Source organism: Erpetoichthys calabaricus, chromosome 9, assembly GCF_900747795.2.
Source record: "Erpetoichthys calabaricus chromosome 9, fErpCal1.3, whole genome shotgun sequence".
Taxonomy (NCBI): Eukaryota; Metazoa; Chordata; class Cladistia; order Polypteriformes; family Polypteridae; genus Erpetoichthys; species Erpetoichthys calabaricus.
In genome coordinates, this window is record NC_041402.2 from 11,528,640 (window position 1) to 11,544,201 (window position 15,562).

Genomic DNA, 15,562 nt, shown 5'->3' on the forward strand with positions numbered 1-15,562 from the left:
ATAAGTCAGGACACCTGTGCAAATTGTTTGCTTCAATTCATAAGGCTCATTTACTTTATTTGCTGCAGAACATCTGTAGGTTGTCACCTATTAGTTGTTCCCTGAAGAAAGCCCACTTGTAATATTCTGAAATTTCATTTGTTTCAGTTTTTGCTAACCTACACTTTAAATTTAAACCTTTGGTAGCTTATTGCTTACCTTTTCACCATTTTAGGTCATTCATTTCATTTCAACTGATTAAATTTGAACAAAAACTGGAATAACTGAGGTGCTGTAAAACATTTGACTGGCAGTTTAGATAAAATATGAAGTTTGCCCACGTGTATATTTGCATACTGCATACAGTATATTTAGTGTATGCTTTTAACACATACATCATGTAAATATGGAAACAGTTATGATATACAGTATACTGTTCAGTTTTCAGGAGGCATTCAGTTGAATGAATTGGGTTTAAAAGACAATCAATACAGTAGATGAGATTATGAATAAAACTCTTGGATTTCCAGCATTATCCTTATATATAATTTGATAGCACAGTGGGTAGCACTGCTGCCTCACAGTTGGGAGATCTGGGGACCTGGGTTCGCTTCCCAGGTCCTCCCTGTGTGGAGTTTGCATGTTCTCCCCGTGTCTGCGTGGGTTTCCTCCGGGCACTCCGGTTTCCTCCCACAGTCCAAAGACATGCAGGTTAGGTGGATTGGCGACTCTAAATTGGCCCTAGTGTGTGCTTGGTGTGTGTGTTTGTGTGTGTCCTGCGGTGGGTTGGCACCCTGCCCGGGATTGGTTCCTGCCTTGTGCCCTGTGTTGGCTGGGATTGGCTCCAGCAGACCCCCGTGACTCTGTGTTTGGATTCAGCGGGTTGGAAAATGGATGGATGGATAATTTGATAGTATCCGTATGTATGGTTTTCGTGTCAATACCCCGTATGTATGGTGTTCGCGTCAATACCTCGACTCAATACAAGTTAGAAGCATGAGTAATGACGGCTGGGTATTAACAACGGTCATTGTTTAAATTTTTGCCGATCTCAGATCTAAAATGAGTGACGATCGCAACGCAGCCACAACAGCAGCGGCCGTAGAAAGGATGCGTAGGAAACCAAGTCACATGACTTACGAGGAACGTAGACTTGCTAATGTAACCAGACGTACACAACGTGCAAATCGGACACAAAGGACAGATAACAACAATTCTTTGCATTTATATAGCGCTTTTCTCACTACTCAAAGCAATTTCAGGTTAAGGGCCTTGCTCAAGGGCCCAACGGAGCTGAGTCCCTATTGGCATTTACGGGATTCGAACTGGCAACCTTCCGATTGCCAGGGCAGATCTCTAGCCTCAGAGCCACCTCAGATAAAGAATGTGTTGTACAGAATGCTACTAACGCTGAAAGAAATCGTGCCAGCCGTGCACAAGCGACTGAAGAAGCTCGAGCAGCCGCAAATGCAGCACGGGTTGAAAGACATCGAGCAGCCCGTGGTTTTTTTAGGCGTAAAAATGCTCAGCGGCACGGCATTGCCATAAGCAATCACACAGATATTATTGAGGATGAAGTTCCGGAGCACCACTCTGGCACATTTGACAACCTGTGCAAACATTGCAACTCATTCAACTTCACCCATGAGAACAAGCAAGGTGGAGAATACAGGTGCTGGTCATAAAGGTCGAGTTCGAATTAACCCTTACAGATACCGTGACAGGTTTAAGAACCCATTGACATATTTAGATCCAAACTCCAAGCACTGCAGTGCATTAGCCTGTGCATCCATAGGCGCACAAATATCCCTGCCTCCAGGCCACGGTCCATATTGTTACAGAATACATGGCCAAATATACCATCAATCTGGATCCTTGCACCCCGGAGAGGGTGAAACACCAAAATATGCTCAAATCTATATATTAGAACAAAATCATTTCAGGGACTTAAAAAAACAAATAATTCTTTGCAGAGAAAGTATTGATTTCACAAACGTAGAATTTGTAGCCCGATTCGATCGGGCTCCCAGTCGCTAGTCATTTATAATTTTAAGAAAATAGCACTGCCTCTGAAGACGGACTGCTTTGTTATATTCAGCTATATGGGCCTTTAATACTTCATAGTAGATTATTAATTTAGTTTTCCTCTGTTAACACTCAGCCCTATGGAATTTCCACTTAAGATCTGACACTCTATGAGTTTTCCAGGGTATTTCAGTGCTGGAGGGTTTCTGAACAATTTTTTCAGGGGTCACTATGTCGGCTGCAACTCTCACCTAAGACATAAATATTCCATTTTACTGGTAGCATTGCTAGTTGTGCTATGACAAGTACTAAATTTGGACTGATTACTGAGAATGTTAGCCAACAGAGACGCTGTGGAGTCTTCAAAAGGACGTTTTTTTAACAATACATTGCTCCTTAGTTCTAGTTAGCAGCATTTCGTTCTTGAATAGAATGCAAAAAATGGTCAGATTTAATGATATCCATGACCAACCTCATGTCAACTTTTAATCCTTTTAAAATGATTAAATCCAGCGTGTGTCCTCCCTCATGTGTAGGCTGACTGACATGCTGGTTAAGATCAAACGAGGGCAACAAGTTAATAATTCTCTTGCTACAGAGTCACAAAGAAAATCCACTTGAACACTGAAACCCCCTACAATTTGGAACCTGTCGTAATTAGTTATTACCATGGAAACTAAGTCAGAATTCCTCATTAAAAAAAATGTACCATACTGTATTTATAAACAGTAAATAAGAGAGACGGCATCACTCCTCAAATAACTATAGACACGAAAGTAACCAGGCTGCCATCTTGATGGATTTATCCACTTTGAGAACTTTGGGCTGCATTCTGTTTATGAAAATGTGCTATATAAATAAATGTCATTGCCGTGTCTGTTGTATATACAGTATATCACATCAATCAAATCAATTCTTATTTGTCACATACAAATTATACATGCAACTGGGTTCGCTTCCCGGGTCCACCCTGCGTGGAGTTTGCATGTTCTCCCCGTGCCTGCGTGGGTTTCCTCCGGGCGCTCCGGTTTCCTCCCACAGTCCAAAGACATGCAGGTGAGGTCGATTGGCGATTCTAAATTGACCCTAGTGTGTGTGCTTGGTGTGTGGGTGTGTTTGTGTGTGTCCTGCGGTGGGTTGGCACCCTGCCCGGGATTGGTTCCTGCCTTGTGCCCTGTGTTGGATGGGATTGGCTCCACCAGACCCCCGTGACCCTGTGTTCAGATTCAGCAGGTTGGATAATGGATGGATGGATGGAAATTATACATGCAGTACAATATACAGCGAAATGCTCAATTGCTCTATATATACACATGCTTGAAGAACTGAGGTGTTCTAAAACTTTTGACTGGTAGTATGTATATATATGAGGGAGAGTCAAGCTAAAGTTAGAAAATGGGATTTATTAGAAAATGGTCAAGACAAAACCTTTTGTTCGGCTGGAATCCCAGCACTGCCAGGCAGATGGCGCAAGTACATTGAGAAGGGTGGAGATGACAGCATCACTTTTGTTAAGGTTCATTCCCTTGATTGATAAACCCCGTTTTCTAATTTTAGCTTGACTCCCCCTCATATACAGTAGACATATATATATACAGTATATATATATATATATATATATATATATATATATATATATATATATATATATATATATATATATATATACAGTATATATATATATATATATATATATATATACTGTATATATATAGAGAGAGTATATTGTCACACATGCACCTTTGGGCAGTTTGAAGACTCTGGCAATTCCTCTCCAATCCAGAAGATGGTGCTGTTTCTTCTCTTCCGGATTATTGACTTTGGGTATTGATGTACTAGTCAGTCATTATCCATCCATCCATCCATTTTCCAACCCGCTGAATCCAACCCGCTATATACTAACACAGGGTCACGAGGGTCCATTGGAGCCAATTACAGCCAGCACAGGGCACAAGGCAGGAACAAATCCCGGGCAGGGCGCCAGCCCACCACAGGACACACACACACGCACATCCACATCCACATCCTGCATGTTTTTGGACTGTGGGAGGAAACCGGAGCACTGGAGGAAATCCACACAGACACGGGGAGAACATGCAGATTCCATGCAGGGAGGACCCAGGAAGCAAACCCAGGTCTCCTTACTGCGAGGCAGCAGTGCTACCACTGTGCCATATATATATATATAGATATACTAATAAATATATATATATTGATAAACTAACATATTTATAGACCTCCTCAATCCCACTAACATGCCTTCCAATGAGGAAGCAGAGCCTGGGGACTCGGAGGTGGCTCCCCCATCTCTGGGACTGAGGTCACCGAGGTGGTCAAAAAAACTCCTTGGTGGCAGGGCCCCGGGGGTGGATGAGATACGCCCGGAGTTCCTCAAGGCTCTGGATGTTGTAGGACTGTCTTGGTTGACACGTCTCTGCAACATCGCATGGACATCAGGGACATTACCTCTGGATTGGCAGACCGGGGTGGTGGTCCCCCTCTTCGTCGTATAGTCGAGCCTCGGATTCAGGAGGAACAGTGTGGTTTTCGTCCTGGTCGTGGAACAGTGGACCAGCTCTACACCCTTAGCAGAGTTCTGGAGGGTGCATGGGAGTTCGCCCAACCAGTCTACATGTGTTTTGTGGACTTGGAAAAGGCATTCGACCGTGTCCCTCGGGGAATCCTGTGGGGGGTGCTCCGGGAGTTTGGGGTACCGGACCCCCTGATAAGGGCTGTTCGGTCCCTGTACAACTGGTGTCAGAGCTTGGTCCGCATTGCCGGCAGTAAGTCGAACCCGTTTCCAGTGAGAGATGGACTCCACCAGGGCTGCCCTTTGTCACCGATTCTGTTCATAACATTTATGGACAGAATTTCTAGGCGCAGCCAGGGTGTTGAGGGGATTTTTGCAGATGATGTTGTCCTGTTTGCTTCATCAGGCCGTGATCTTCAGCTCTCTCTGGATCGGTTCGCAGCTGAGTGTGAAGCGGCTGGGATGAGAATCAGCACCTCCAAATCCGAGACCATGGTCCTCAGCCGGAAAAGGGTGGAGTGCCCTCTCAGGGTTGGTAGCGAGATCCTGCCCCAAGTGGAGGAGTTCAAGTATCTCGGGGTCTTGTTCATGAGTGAGGGAAGAATGGAGCGTGAGATCGACAGGCGGATCGGTGCGGCGTCCACAGTATAGCGGGCTCTGCATTGGTCTGTCGTGGTGAAAAAGGAGCTGAGCCGTAAGGCGAAGCTCTCAATTTACCAGTCGATCTATGTTCCTACCCTCACCTATGGTCATGAGCTATGGGTAGTGACCGAAAGAACGAGATCGCGAATACAAGCGGCTGAAATGAGTTTCATCCGCAGGGTGTCTGGGCTTTCCCTTAAAGATAGGGTGAGAAGCTCAGTCATCCGGGAGGGGTTCAGAGTAGAGCTGCTGCTCCTCCGCATCGAGAGGAGTCAGATGAGGTGGCTCGGGCATCTGATCAGGATGCCTCCTGGACGCCTCCCTGGTGAGGTGTTCCAGGCACGTCCAACCGGGAGGAGGCCCCGGGGAAGACCCAGGACACGCTGGAGGGACTATGTCTCCCGGCTGGCCTGGGAACGCCTCGGGATTCTCCCGGAAGAGCTAGAAGAAGTGGCCGGAGAGAGGGAAGTCTGGGCATCTCTGCTCAAGCTGCTGCCCCTGCGACCCGACCTCGGATAAGCGGGAGACAATGGATGGATGGATGGATACATATATATATATATATATATATATATACAGGTACTCGTCAACTTACCACCGCGATTGGTTCTGACTGACTGGTCATAAGTTGATCTGGACGTAAGTCGGCCTATGTTAAATTAAGGTAAGAATATTAGACTGGGTAATGATATTATAATCATCTTAAAGTAATATTTTATCAACATTTTCTTACTTTCTAAGTCAAACACAGCATACTACAGTACAATTGGTTTAATATGTGGAAAACATAATACAAAAATAAGAAATGCATTTAATTCCTGGCACCACTGGTGCTTGGCTGCGGGTTGTCGCTATCGCCTTCATCAAGCGAGGCTGCGGATGGGGTGATGGGAGGAGTTGCTCTTTTCATAAACATAGTGACCTTCGTCTGATTTGTTTGTTTTCTTTTCTCTTCATAAATTTCACAAAAAGGACGAAATGTGTCGCGTGCCATCCGTTCAATCCCAGCAAATCGTATAATGTTTGGGTCCATTTTTTCAAAATGGATGAGGAATTTATTCAGTAGAGATAAACCTTCTGACAATCCCTTTGTGGTAAACATTCGTTGTGGCGCCTCCTCCTCTTCGTCTTTCTCCAATTCTCTTGTTTCTTCTTCCACCACTCATTCTTCTTCCAATTCTATCAGCTCTTCATTCGTAAGTTCACCTGATTCCCAGTCTAGCAACTCCTCGACATCTTCCATTTCACATTCCAATGAAAGGTCTTTTGACAGTTTCATTATTTCTTCACAAATCTCATCAAGTTCTTGTTCACTGTTAAATCCAGCAATCCGTATTCACATAACGCTTAACACACTTCTTCCATACGCCATTCATACACTTTTTCATCACAGAGTCCCACACGGTAGCAAGATTCTTTATACACTTAAGAATATTATACTGTTTCCAAAAGTCGCGTAGTGATAGTTCCGGGTCGGCATCTATAGCAGCTATGGCTTGGGCAAAGGTGGTTCTGAGATAGTTTGCCTTTAATGTAGCAATCACACCTTGGTCCATCGGTTGAATAGTGTTTGGGGGCAAAAAAAAACACTTTCACTTTGGGATAGAGATCAGCTAAGTGATGTGGATATCCAGGCGCATTATCGAGCAACAGTAAAATTTTGAAGGGAATTCCTCCCTCCAAACAGTATATCTATCTATCTATCTATCTATCTATCTATCTATCTATCTATCTATCTATCTATCTATCTATCTATCTATCTATCTATCTATCTATCTATCTATCTATCTATCTATCTATCTATCTATCTATCTATCTATCTATCTATCTATCCTGCCGACTATACCATAATTAATATCTATCTATCTATCTATCTATCTATCTATCTATCTATCTATCTATCTATCTATCTATCTATCTATCTATCTATCTATCCTGCCGACTATACCATAATTAATATCTATCTATCTATCTATCTATCTATCTATCTATCTATCTATCTATCTATCTATCTATCTATCTATCTATCTATCTATCTATCTATCTATCCTGCCGACTATACCATAATTAATATCTATCTATCTATCTATCTATCTATCTATCTATCTATCTATCTATCTATCTATCTATCTATCTATCTATCTATCTATCTATCTATCTATCTATCCTGCCGACTATACCATAATTAATATCTATCTATCTATCTATCTATCTATCTATCTATCTATCTATCTATCTATCTATCTATCTATCTATCTATCTATCTATCTATCTATCTATCTATCTATCTATCTATCTATTCACGCACTTGATGAATGAAACAATTACTGAACCAATCCTCAAGTAAAGCCTGGTTCATCCAGGCATTATGGTTTGATCTATAATAAACTGGCAAAGTGTGCTTGTTCACATTCTTAAATGCATGTGGATTTTCAGAATGATAAATCAGTTTGAACCCCGTGATATTCCCGCCAAGCAGCAAAGTCAGTCTATCCTTGTGTGCTTTAAATCCCAGCATGCTTTTGGCTTCTTTGTGGATGTACAGTAAGTGCGTCCTGGCATCTGCTTCCAATGTAGCCCTGTTTCATCCACATTAAAAATCTGCTCTGCGAGATAACCCTCATCCTTAATTATTTCGTCTATGGCATCCCGAACAGAAGAGGGGATGATTCCTTCCCTGGACAAGAGGCTCCTATAGGCAAACAGTTATCCCAGCCAAGGAGGAGAAAGGGATCAGACCCGAAAGAGAGGGCCAGATAGGATGGATAAACAGCCCACCTAAACTGAAAGATGTTGCTGGGGACTTTTTTTACTCACCCAGCACATTAGATGGCAGTGGCCATGGATAGTGGTTCCCAATATGGAACCAGTAGGGCATGTTGGGGTGTGTAGTTCAGCAACACAGCCCTGCTGGAGCCTCTGGGTGCCGCAAGGGGGCACTGCAGAGAGATGCGCCCCTAAAATGGGAAGTACTCCCAGGTCCTTAATAAAAGGGACCACACTCTATGGGAGGTAGGAAGGTAACACTCAACTGGAGGAGGACAGTGTGGTGGTGAAAGGAATTAGAAGGAGAAGAGATTACTGTGAAGAAGAGAGAAAGAAAGCTGTGTTTGTGCTACTTTGAAGTATTGTGAGAAGGAATTTTAGTTAATAAACCATCTTTTATTTGAACTCGGGACTCTTGGTGTACCCATTGGGGTTTGGGGCTTGCTGATACCCCTGGGTTCTTTCACTATATACATATACATATATATCGTGATGGATGGCTGAGGTCCATGCTTGGCCAGGACACCCCTGCACCATATATACCAGGGGGGCAAGGGTGGGAAACCCAGTATCTCCCACTGGACACTAGATGGCAGCCTCCCTGGGTTGCAGTGGTGCCTCGGACACCCCCAGGGCTTCATGGATGTTGGAGTTCTGTGCAGCCCTGTTGGGTTCTGCAGGCGCCGCCAGGGGGAGCTGTACGTGGGACTCCTGAGCCCATGTGGGCAGCGTATTCGTCCCACCAAGATGTGCAGCAGGAATTCGGCGATCAAACACCTGGAGCACTTCCAGGTACCTAATAAAGGGAGCCAGAGACCACCATTCAGGGGCCAGAGTCGGGAGAAGGAGGACTAAGCTTGTGGAGGAGTGGTGGTGGAAGAGAAAAGGAGTGTTAGTGTGGTGCTTACTGTACTTGGGACTGTGTTGTGGCTGGAGGGATTACAGGGAAGATGTACCCTCCAGCTGAAGAAAAATAAAAGTTTGTTCTATTTTATAGATATATATATATATATATATATTGTGGACCACCAGAGGGTGTATCAGCCACCCTACCCGATGCAATTCAGGGCTTAGCAAATGTCCAGGCACCCCCTGAATATGCCCTCCCCTGGTCCTTCCATCATATAGGTGTCCTGACCAGGCAATATATATATTATATATATATATATATATATATATATATATATATATATATATATATATATATATATATATATATTTGCAGTTGGAGATCCACAAAGGGAGAATATATATATATATATATATATATATATATATATATATATATTTTATTATTATTACTATTATGTATATATATTGTGACAGATAGGGGGCACCACCGAGCCCCAAACCCTATACACAACTAACACAAATACAATCACAGGTTCAAAACAGAGCTTTGTACTTATAAAAATACCTCACAAAGGTCTATGATTCCCCTGTCAGACCCTGAAGTACTTCTGGTGCCAGGGTAAAGCCTGATGAAAGCATTTCCAGGAAGTCCCGAAAAACAGGAATCATGAATCCTAGCAGCACTCCTTGAGGGCACCTGTTGGAGCCAGCTGGGCCAATTCACAGCAATACAACTCCCATCATGCCCTCCAGGTGTCCACGTGGTTATTGAGGTCCTGGAATGCTGCCACCTAGTGGACTGGGGACAAACATATTCCGGAAGAGGAGCCTTCCACAATCTGCCTGTCTGGGATGCATATGGGACCATTACAATCATTATCGTTCCATTCCGGCTTTCCCTTCTCAGCAAGGATCCCCCTGTTATCCTCGAAGGGAAACCAGATAATCCTGCTTTGCACTTATAATTTAAATATATATATATATAAATATATATATATATATACAGTGGGTACGGAAAGTATTCAGACCCTCTTCAATTTTTCACTCTTTGTTATATTGCAGCCATTTGCTAAAATCATTTAAATTATTTTTTTTCCTCATTAATGTACACACAGCACCCCATATTGACAGACAAAAAAAAGAATTTTTGAAATTGTTGCAGATTTATTAAAAAAGAAAAACTGAAATATCACCTGGTCCTAAGTATTCAGACCCTTTGCTCAGTATTTAGTAGAAGCACCCTTTTGAGCTAATACAGCCATGAATCTTCTTGGGAAAGATGCAACAAGTTTTTCACACCTGGATTTGGGGATCCTCTGCCATTCCTCCTTGCAGATCCTCTCCAGTTCTGTCAGGTTGGATGGTAAACGTTGGTGGACAGCCATTTTTAGGTCTCTCCAGAGATGCTCAATTGGGTTTAAGTCAGGGCTCTGGCTGGGCCATTCAAGAACAGTCACAGAGTTGTTGTGAAGCCACTCCTTTGTTATTTTAGCTGTGTGCTTAGGGTCATTGTCTTGTTGGAAGGTAAACCTTCGGCCCAGTCTGAGGTCCTTAGCACTCTGGAGAAGGTTTTTGTCCAGGATATCCCTGTACTTGGCCGCATTCATCTTTCCCTCGATTGCAACCAGTCATCCTGTCCCTGCAGCTGAAAAACACCCCCACAGCATGATGCTGCCACCGCCATGCTTCACTGTGGGGACTGTATTGGACAAGTGATGAGCAGTGCCTGGTTGTCTCCACACATACCGCTTAGAATTAAGGCCAAAAAGTTCTATCTTGGTCTCATCAGACCAGAGAATCTTATTTCTCACCATCTCAGAGTCCTTCAGGTGTCTTTTAGCAAACTCCATGCAGGCTGTCATGTGTCTTGCACTGAGGTATGTGTGGAGACAACCAGGCACTGCTCATCACTTGTCCAATACAGTCCCCACAGTGAAGCATGGCGGTGGCAGCTTCATGCTGTGGGGGTGTTTTTCAGCTGCAGGGACAGGACGACTGGTTGCAATCGAGGGAAAGATGAATGCGGCCAAGTACAGGGATATCCTGGACAAAAACCTTCTCCAGATTGCTAAGGACCTCAGACTGGGCCGAAGGTTTACCTTCCAAAAAGACAATGACCCTAATCACACAGCTAAAATAACGAAGGAGTGGCTTCACAACAACTCTGTGACTGTTCTTGAATGGCCCAGCCAGAGCCCTGACTTAAACCCAATTGAGCATCTCTGGAGAGACCTAAAAATGGCTGTCCACCAACGTTTACCATCCAACCTGACAGAACTGGAGAGGATCTGCAAGGAGGAATGGCAGAGGATCCCCAAATCCAGGTGTGAAAAACTTGTTGCATCTTTCCCAAGAAGACTCATGGCTGTATTAGCTCAAAAGGGTGCTTCTACTAAATACTGAGCAAAGGGTCTGAATACTTAGGACCATGTGATATTTCAGTTTTTCTTTTTTAATAAATCTGCAACAATTTCAAGAATTCTTTTTTTTGTCTGTCAATATGGGGTGCTGTGTGTACATTAATGAGGGAAAAAATTAATTTAAATGATTTTAGCAAATGGCTGCAATATGACAAAGAGTGAAAAGTTGAAGGGGGTCTGAATACTTTCCATACCCACTGTAAATATATATAGGGTTGAAATAGTTTACTGTCAAATAATGCAAAGAGTACGCGACGCATGTTTCGCCCTAATTCTGGGCTCATCAGGTATACACACTCACTGCACCCCACTCTCGGGGAATCGAACCTCGGATGTCAATGCCAGAGGCAAAGTCTCTAACCTCGCGCCACGGCATGTGGTTCGTTCATTTGACAGCATGTAGTTCGGGGTAATTACATTCATGGCATTCGTGGTCTGAATCACAATCTGATTGTATGGGTGGTTACCTACCAGGTAATGCTTGTGGTTGACAGTAAACTATTTCAACCATTCTATGATCTGCATTCTCACAACTGAAAGAGGGCACTGTGGCGGATGTTTGCCGACTTGCTGACCAACCACAAGCGTTACCTGGTAGGTAACCACCCATACAATCAGATTGTGATTCAGACTACGAATGCCATGAATATATATGGCATACCGCATATATATATATATATATATATATATATATATATATATATATACACAGTAATCCCTCGCTATATCGCGCTTCGCCTTTCGCGGCTTCACTCCATCGCGGATTTTATACGTAAGCATATTTACATATATATCGCAGACTTTTTGCTGGTCCGCGGATTTCTGAGGACAATGGGTCTTTTAATTTCTGGTACATGCTTCCTCAGTTGGTTTGCCCAGTTGATTTCATACAAGGGACGCTATTGGCAGATGGCTGAGAAGCTACCCGGCTTACTTTTCTCTTTCTCTTGCGCTGACTTTCTCTGATCCTGACGTAGGGGGATTGAGCAGGGGGGCTGTTCGCACACCTAGATGATACGGACACTCGTCTAAAAATGTTGAAAGATTATCTTCACACTGCTATCTTTTGTGCAGCTGCTTCCTGAAACGACATGCTGCACGGTGCTTCGCATACTTAAAAGCTCGAAGGGCACGTATTGATTTTTGATTGAAAAACAAACTCTGTCTCTCTCTCTCTGCTCCTGACGGAGGGGGTGTGAGCTGCCGCCTTCAACAGCTTTGTGCCGCGGTGCTTCGCATACCTAAAAGCCAAACAGCCCTATTGATTTGTTTGCTAGAGATTGTTTTCTCTATCTATGTGACATTCTGTGCTCCTGACACACACTCCTTTGAAGAGGAAGATATGTTTGCACTCTTTTAATTGTGAGACAGAACTGTCATCTCTGTCTTGTCATGGAGCACAGTTTAAACTTTTGAAAAAGAGACAAATGTTTGTTTGCAGTGTTTGAATAACGTTCCTGTCTCTCTACAACCTCCTGTGTTTCTGTGCAAATCTGTGAACCAAGCATGACAATATAAAAATAACTATATAAACATATGGTTTCTACTTCGCGGATTTTCTTATTTCACAGGTGGCTCTGGAATGCAACCCCCGCGATGGAGGAGGGATTACTGTATATATATATATATATATATATATATATATATATATATATATATATATATAAATATATATATCTTATATTGTAGATGCCATAAAGGCTGGGCATCCTGGCCAGAAGAGGGGATGATTCCTTCCCCAGACTGGAGGATCCTAATATAATATACTGTATATACTGAATAAATATATATGGTGTGTATATATATATATATATATATATATATATATATATATATATATATATATATATATATATATATATATATATATATATATATGAATGTAATTACCCCGATCTACATGCTGTCAAATAAACGAACCACACGCCGTGGCGCAACGTTAGGGGCATCGCCTCTGACGCTGACGTCCGAGGTTCGATTCCCGAGAGGGAGTGCAGTGGAGTGTGTACACCTGATGAGCCCAGAATGAGGGCGAAACACGTGTCGTGTACTCTTTGCATTTATTTGACAGTAAACTATTGCAACCAATATATATATATATATATATATATATATATATATATATATATATATATATATATATATATTTATACTGTATATATATATCCATCCATTATCCAACCTGCTATATCCTAACTACAGGGTCATGGGGGTCTGCTGGAGCCAATCCCAGCCAACACAGGGCACAAGGCAGGAAACAAACCCCAGGCAGGGTGCCAGCACACACACACACTAGGGACAATTTAGGATGGCCAATGCACCTAACCTGCATGTCTTTGGACTGTCGGAGGAAACCCACGCAGACACGGGGAGAATATGCAAACTGGAACATGGAAGGAAACCCGGGTCTCCTAACGGCGAGGCAGCAGCGCTACCCACTGCACCACCGTGCTGCCCTATATATATATATATATAACTAAACATCTCACATATTGTACTATATGTATAATTTGTATATGACAAATCAAATTTGATTTGATTGATGTGATATACAGTATATAAAATAACGACAATAATGACATTTTATCTCTATAGTACATTTTCATACACATTTTCATAACTCAAAGTGCAGAAGTGCTAAAAGCCAATTAAACTGTAAAGATACCAGTATTTTACATATTGTTATATATGTACACACACAAATATACAAACATATCTACATATTAGCATACACACACTCACATATCTATTGTATATATATAAACCTAAACATATGAGCAGGTCTGTGTATGTGCGTGCGCCTATATGATCATATGTACAGTATATACTATAAATGTGTGTTTATGTCCATTATGTTGTATACACAGCAAATTACAAACTTGCACACATACTAGTCAAAGATCTCAATTTCCCTTTGGAGTTTCTACAACGAAAAATGACAAAAATAATCAGAGAATATATTAACTAATGTTGATTACTTTTTTATATGTACTAATAAAGGAGACTATATATTTTACCCATCTATATATGATAAAATGGCACTCAAATGACAAATGCGTAACACTTACAAGATGTAAACTTCTCCCTTGAACACAATGAAGACGTTTCGCCTTCTTCTCCACCATTATCAGGTCACGACAGCACAGATTTGTTTTATTTATTTATTTTTTTCTTGCCGTTAACAAGCAATGAGGTTTTCTTACCTCCCCGTTGGTTCAGACTCCGGTTGCGCGTTACATTTCACTTGTTAAGAACCTCCACATTGTGTACGTTTGCGTCCGCGGACATAACCAAGTGGTGATTGGCAGCACTGACACTTTCTCAGCGTCCCGGTCGCCAGCAGAAAGCTCAGGCGCCCCGCTGCAGAGGAGACGAGAGAAGGGGTGGTGAGATTTGACTTCGCCGAGATCTCTTTGCCTTTATTGTTATGCAAATCGTGCCATTCAGCAGGCAGACTCTTGCGTAAATGGTGTCTTACTTCATTCACATAAAGTTCATCAGGCTTTACAGGAGTCAGTGGCTCGGGACTGCAGTTCGTAATGATAAATGAGGTGGGCTGTTTTTTCTTTCTTTCTTTTTTTTTTTTTTGTAAACTCAAACTTTTGTTTTAACATTCTCCGAACAGAACCCCCTCTAAAACCAAACCTCATTAAAAGGAACACGAGCCCCTCATGCAGCTGGAATTCTCAGGTTGCAATGAATTTTCATCAGAGTACATCTGCTCTTTTTTAAGAGACACCAGCACCACCACCACGCCGTGCAAAACGACAACTGACTTGTGAAAGTGCAAATGAAGCGTCCATCATGAGGATTAAGCAGCAGGTGGAGAGTCCGAATAAATGAGCAAGAAGGAGTTCGGATAAAACTCATCCAGGCTAGTGGGTAACACACAACTCATGAAACAATTTGCGTCGAATTAAAAGAAAAAAGGTTATTTTAACACCACAAACAAAAATATTTTAGGACAAGTGATTAAAATGATCACCTTCAGAGGTGCAGACTTTATCTTTAACACATACACACACACACATACACACACATATATATATTAAAAACAGCACATGGACCCCTGTGGGACACCACTCTGTTCTGAACAGCCCAACACTCAGAGATGTGACATCCTGAAGCAGCCGTGAAGCTCCAACCCAAAATCAAAGCCTCCTTTGTGGTTTTTCCACTTTGTTTTATATTTGAACTGTGTGGTGCAGTGGTAAGCAAGGCCGCTTTGTGGATCAAACATCCTGGGTTCAAATTCCAAGCCCAGGACGATCTTTTCCCCTTCACCCATCTTTGAACCAAAGACATGCAAATGTCAGACTGGAAACTCTAAACAGGTCAGGTATGAATA

The 15,562-nt window shown here is 42.5% G+C and overlaps 1 long non-coding RNA gene across 1 annotated transcript in view; it reads right to left on the reverse strand.

The window, feature by feature from the left end:
• LOC127529169 (uncharacterized) overlaps nucleotides 1–15,074 on the reverse strand; it is a 44,933-nt gene extending 29,859 nt beyond the window's left edge. The window contains exon 1 of the long non-coding RNA XR_007935850.1: nucleotides 14,418–15,074. This is a non-coding gene — a long non-coding RNA (uncharacterized LOC127529169). The remainder of the gene's footprint in view (nucleotides 1–14,417) is intronic.
• Between the last annotated feature and the right edge of the window lie 488 nt (nucleotides 15,075–15,562).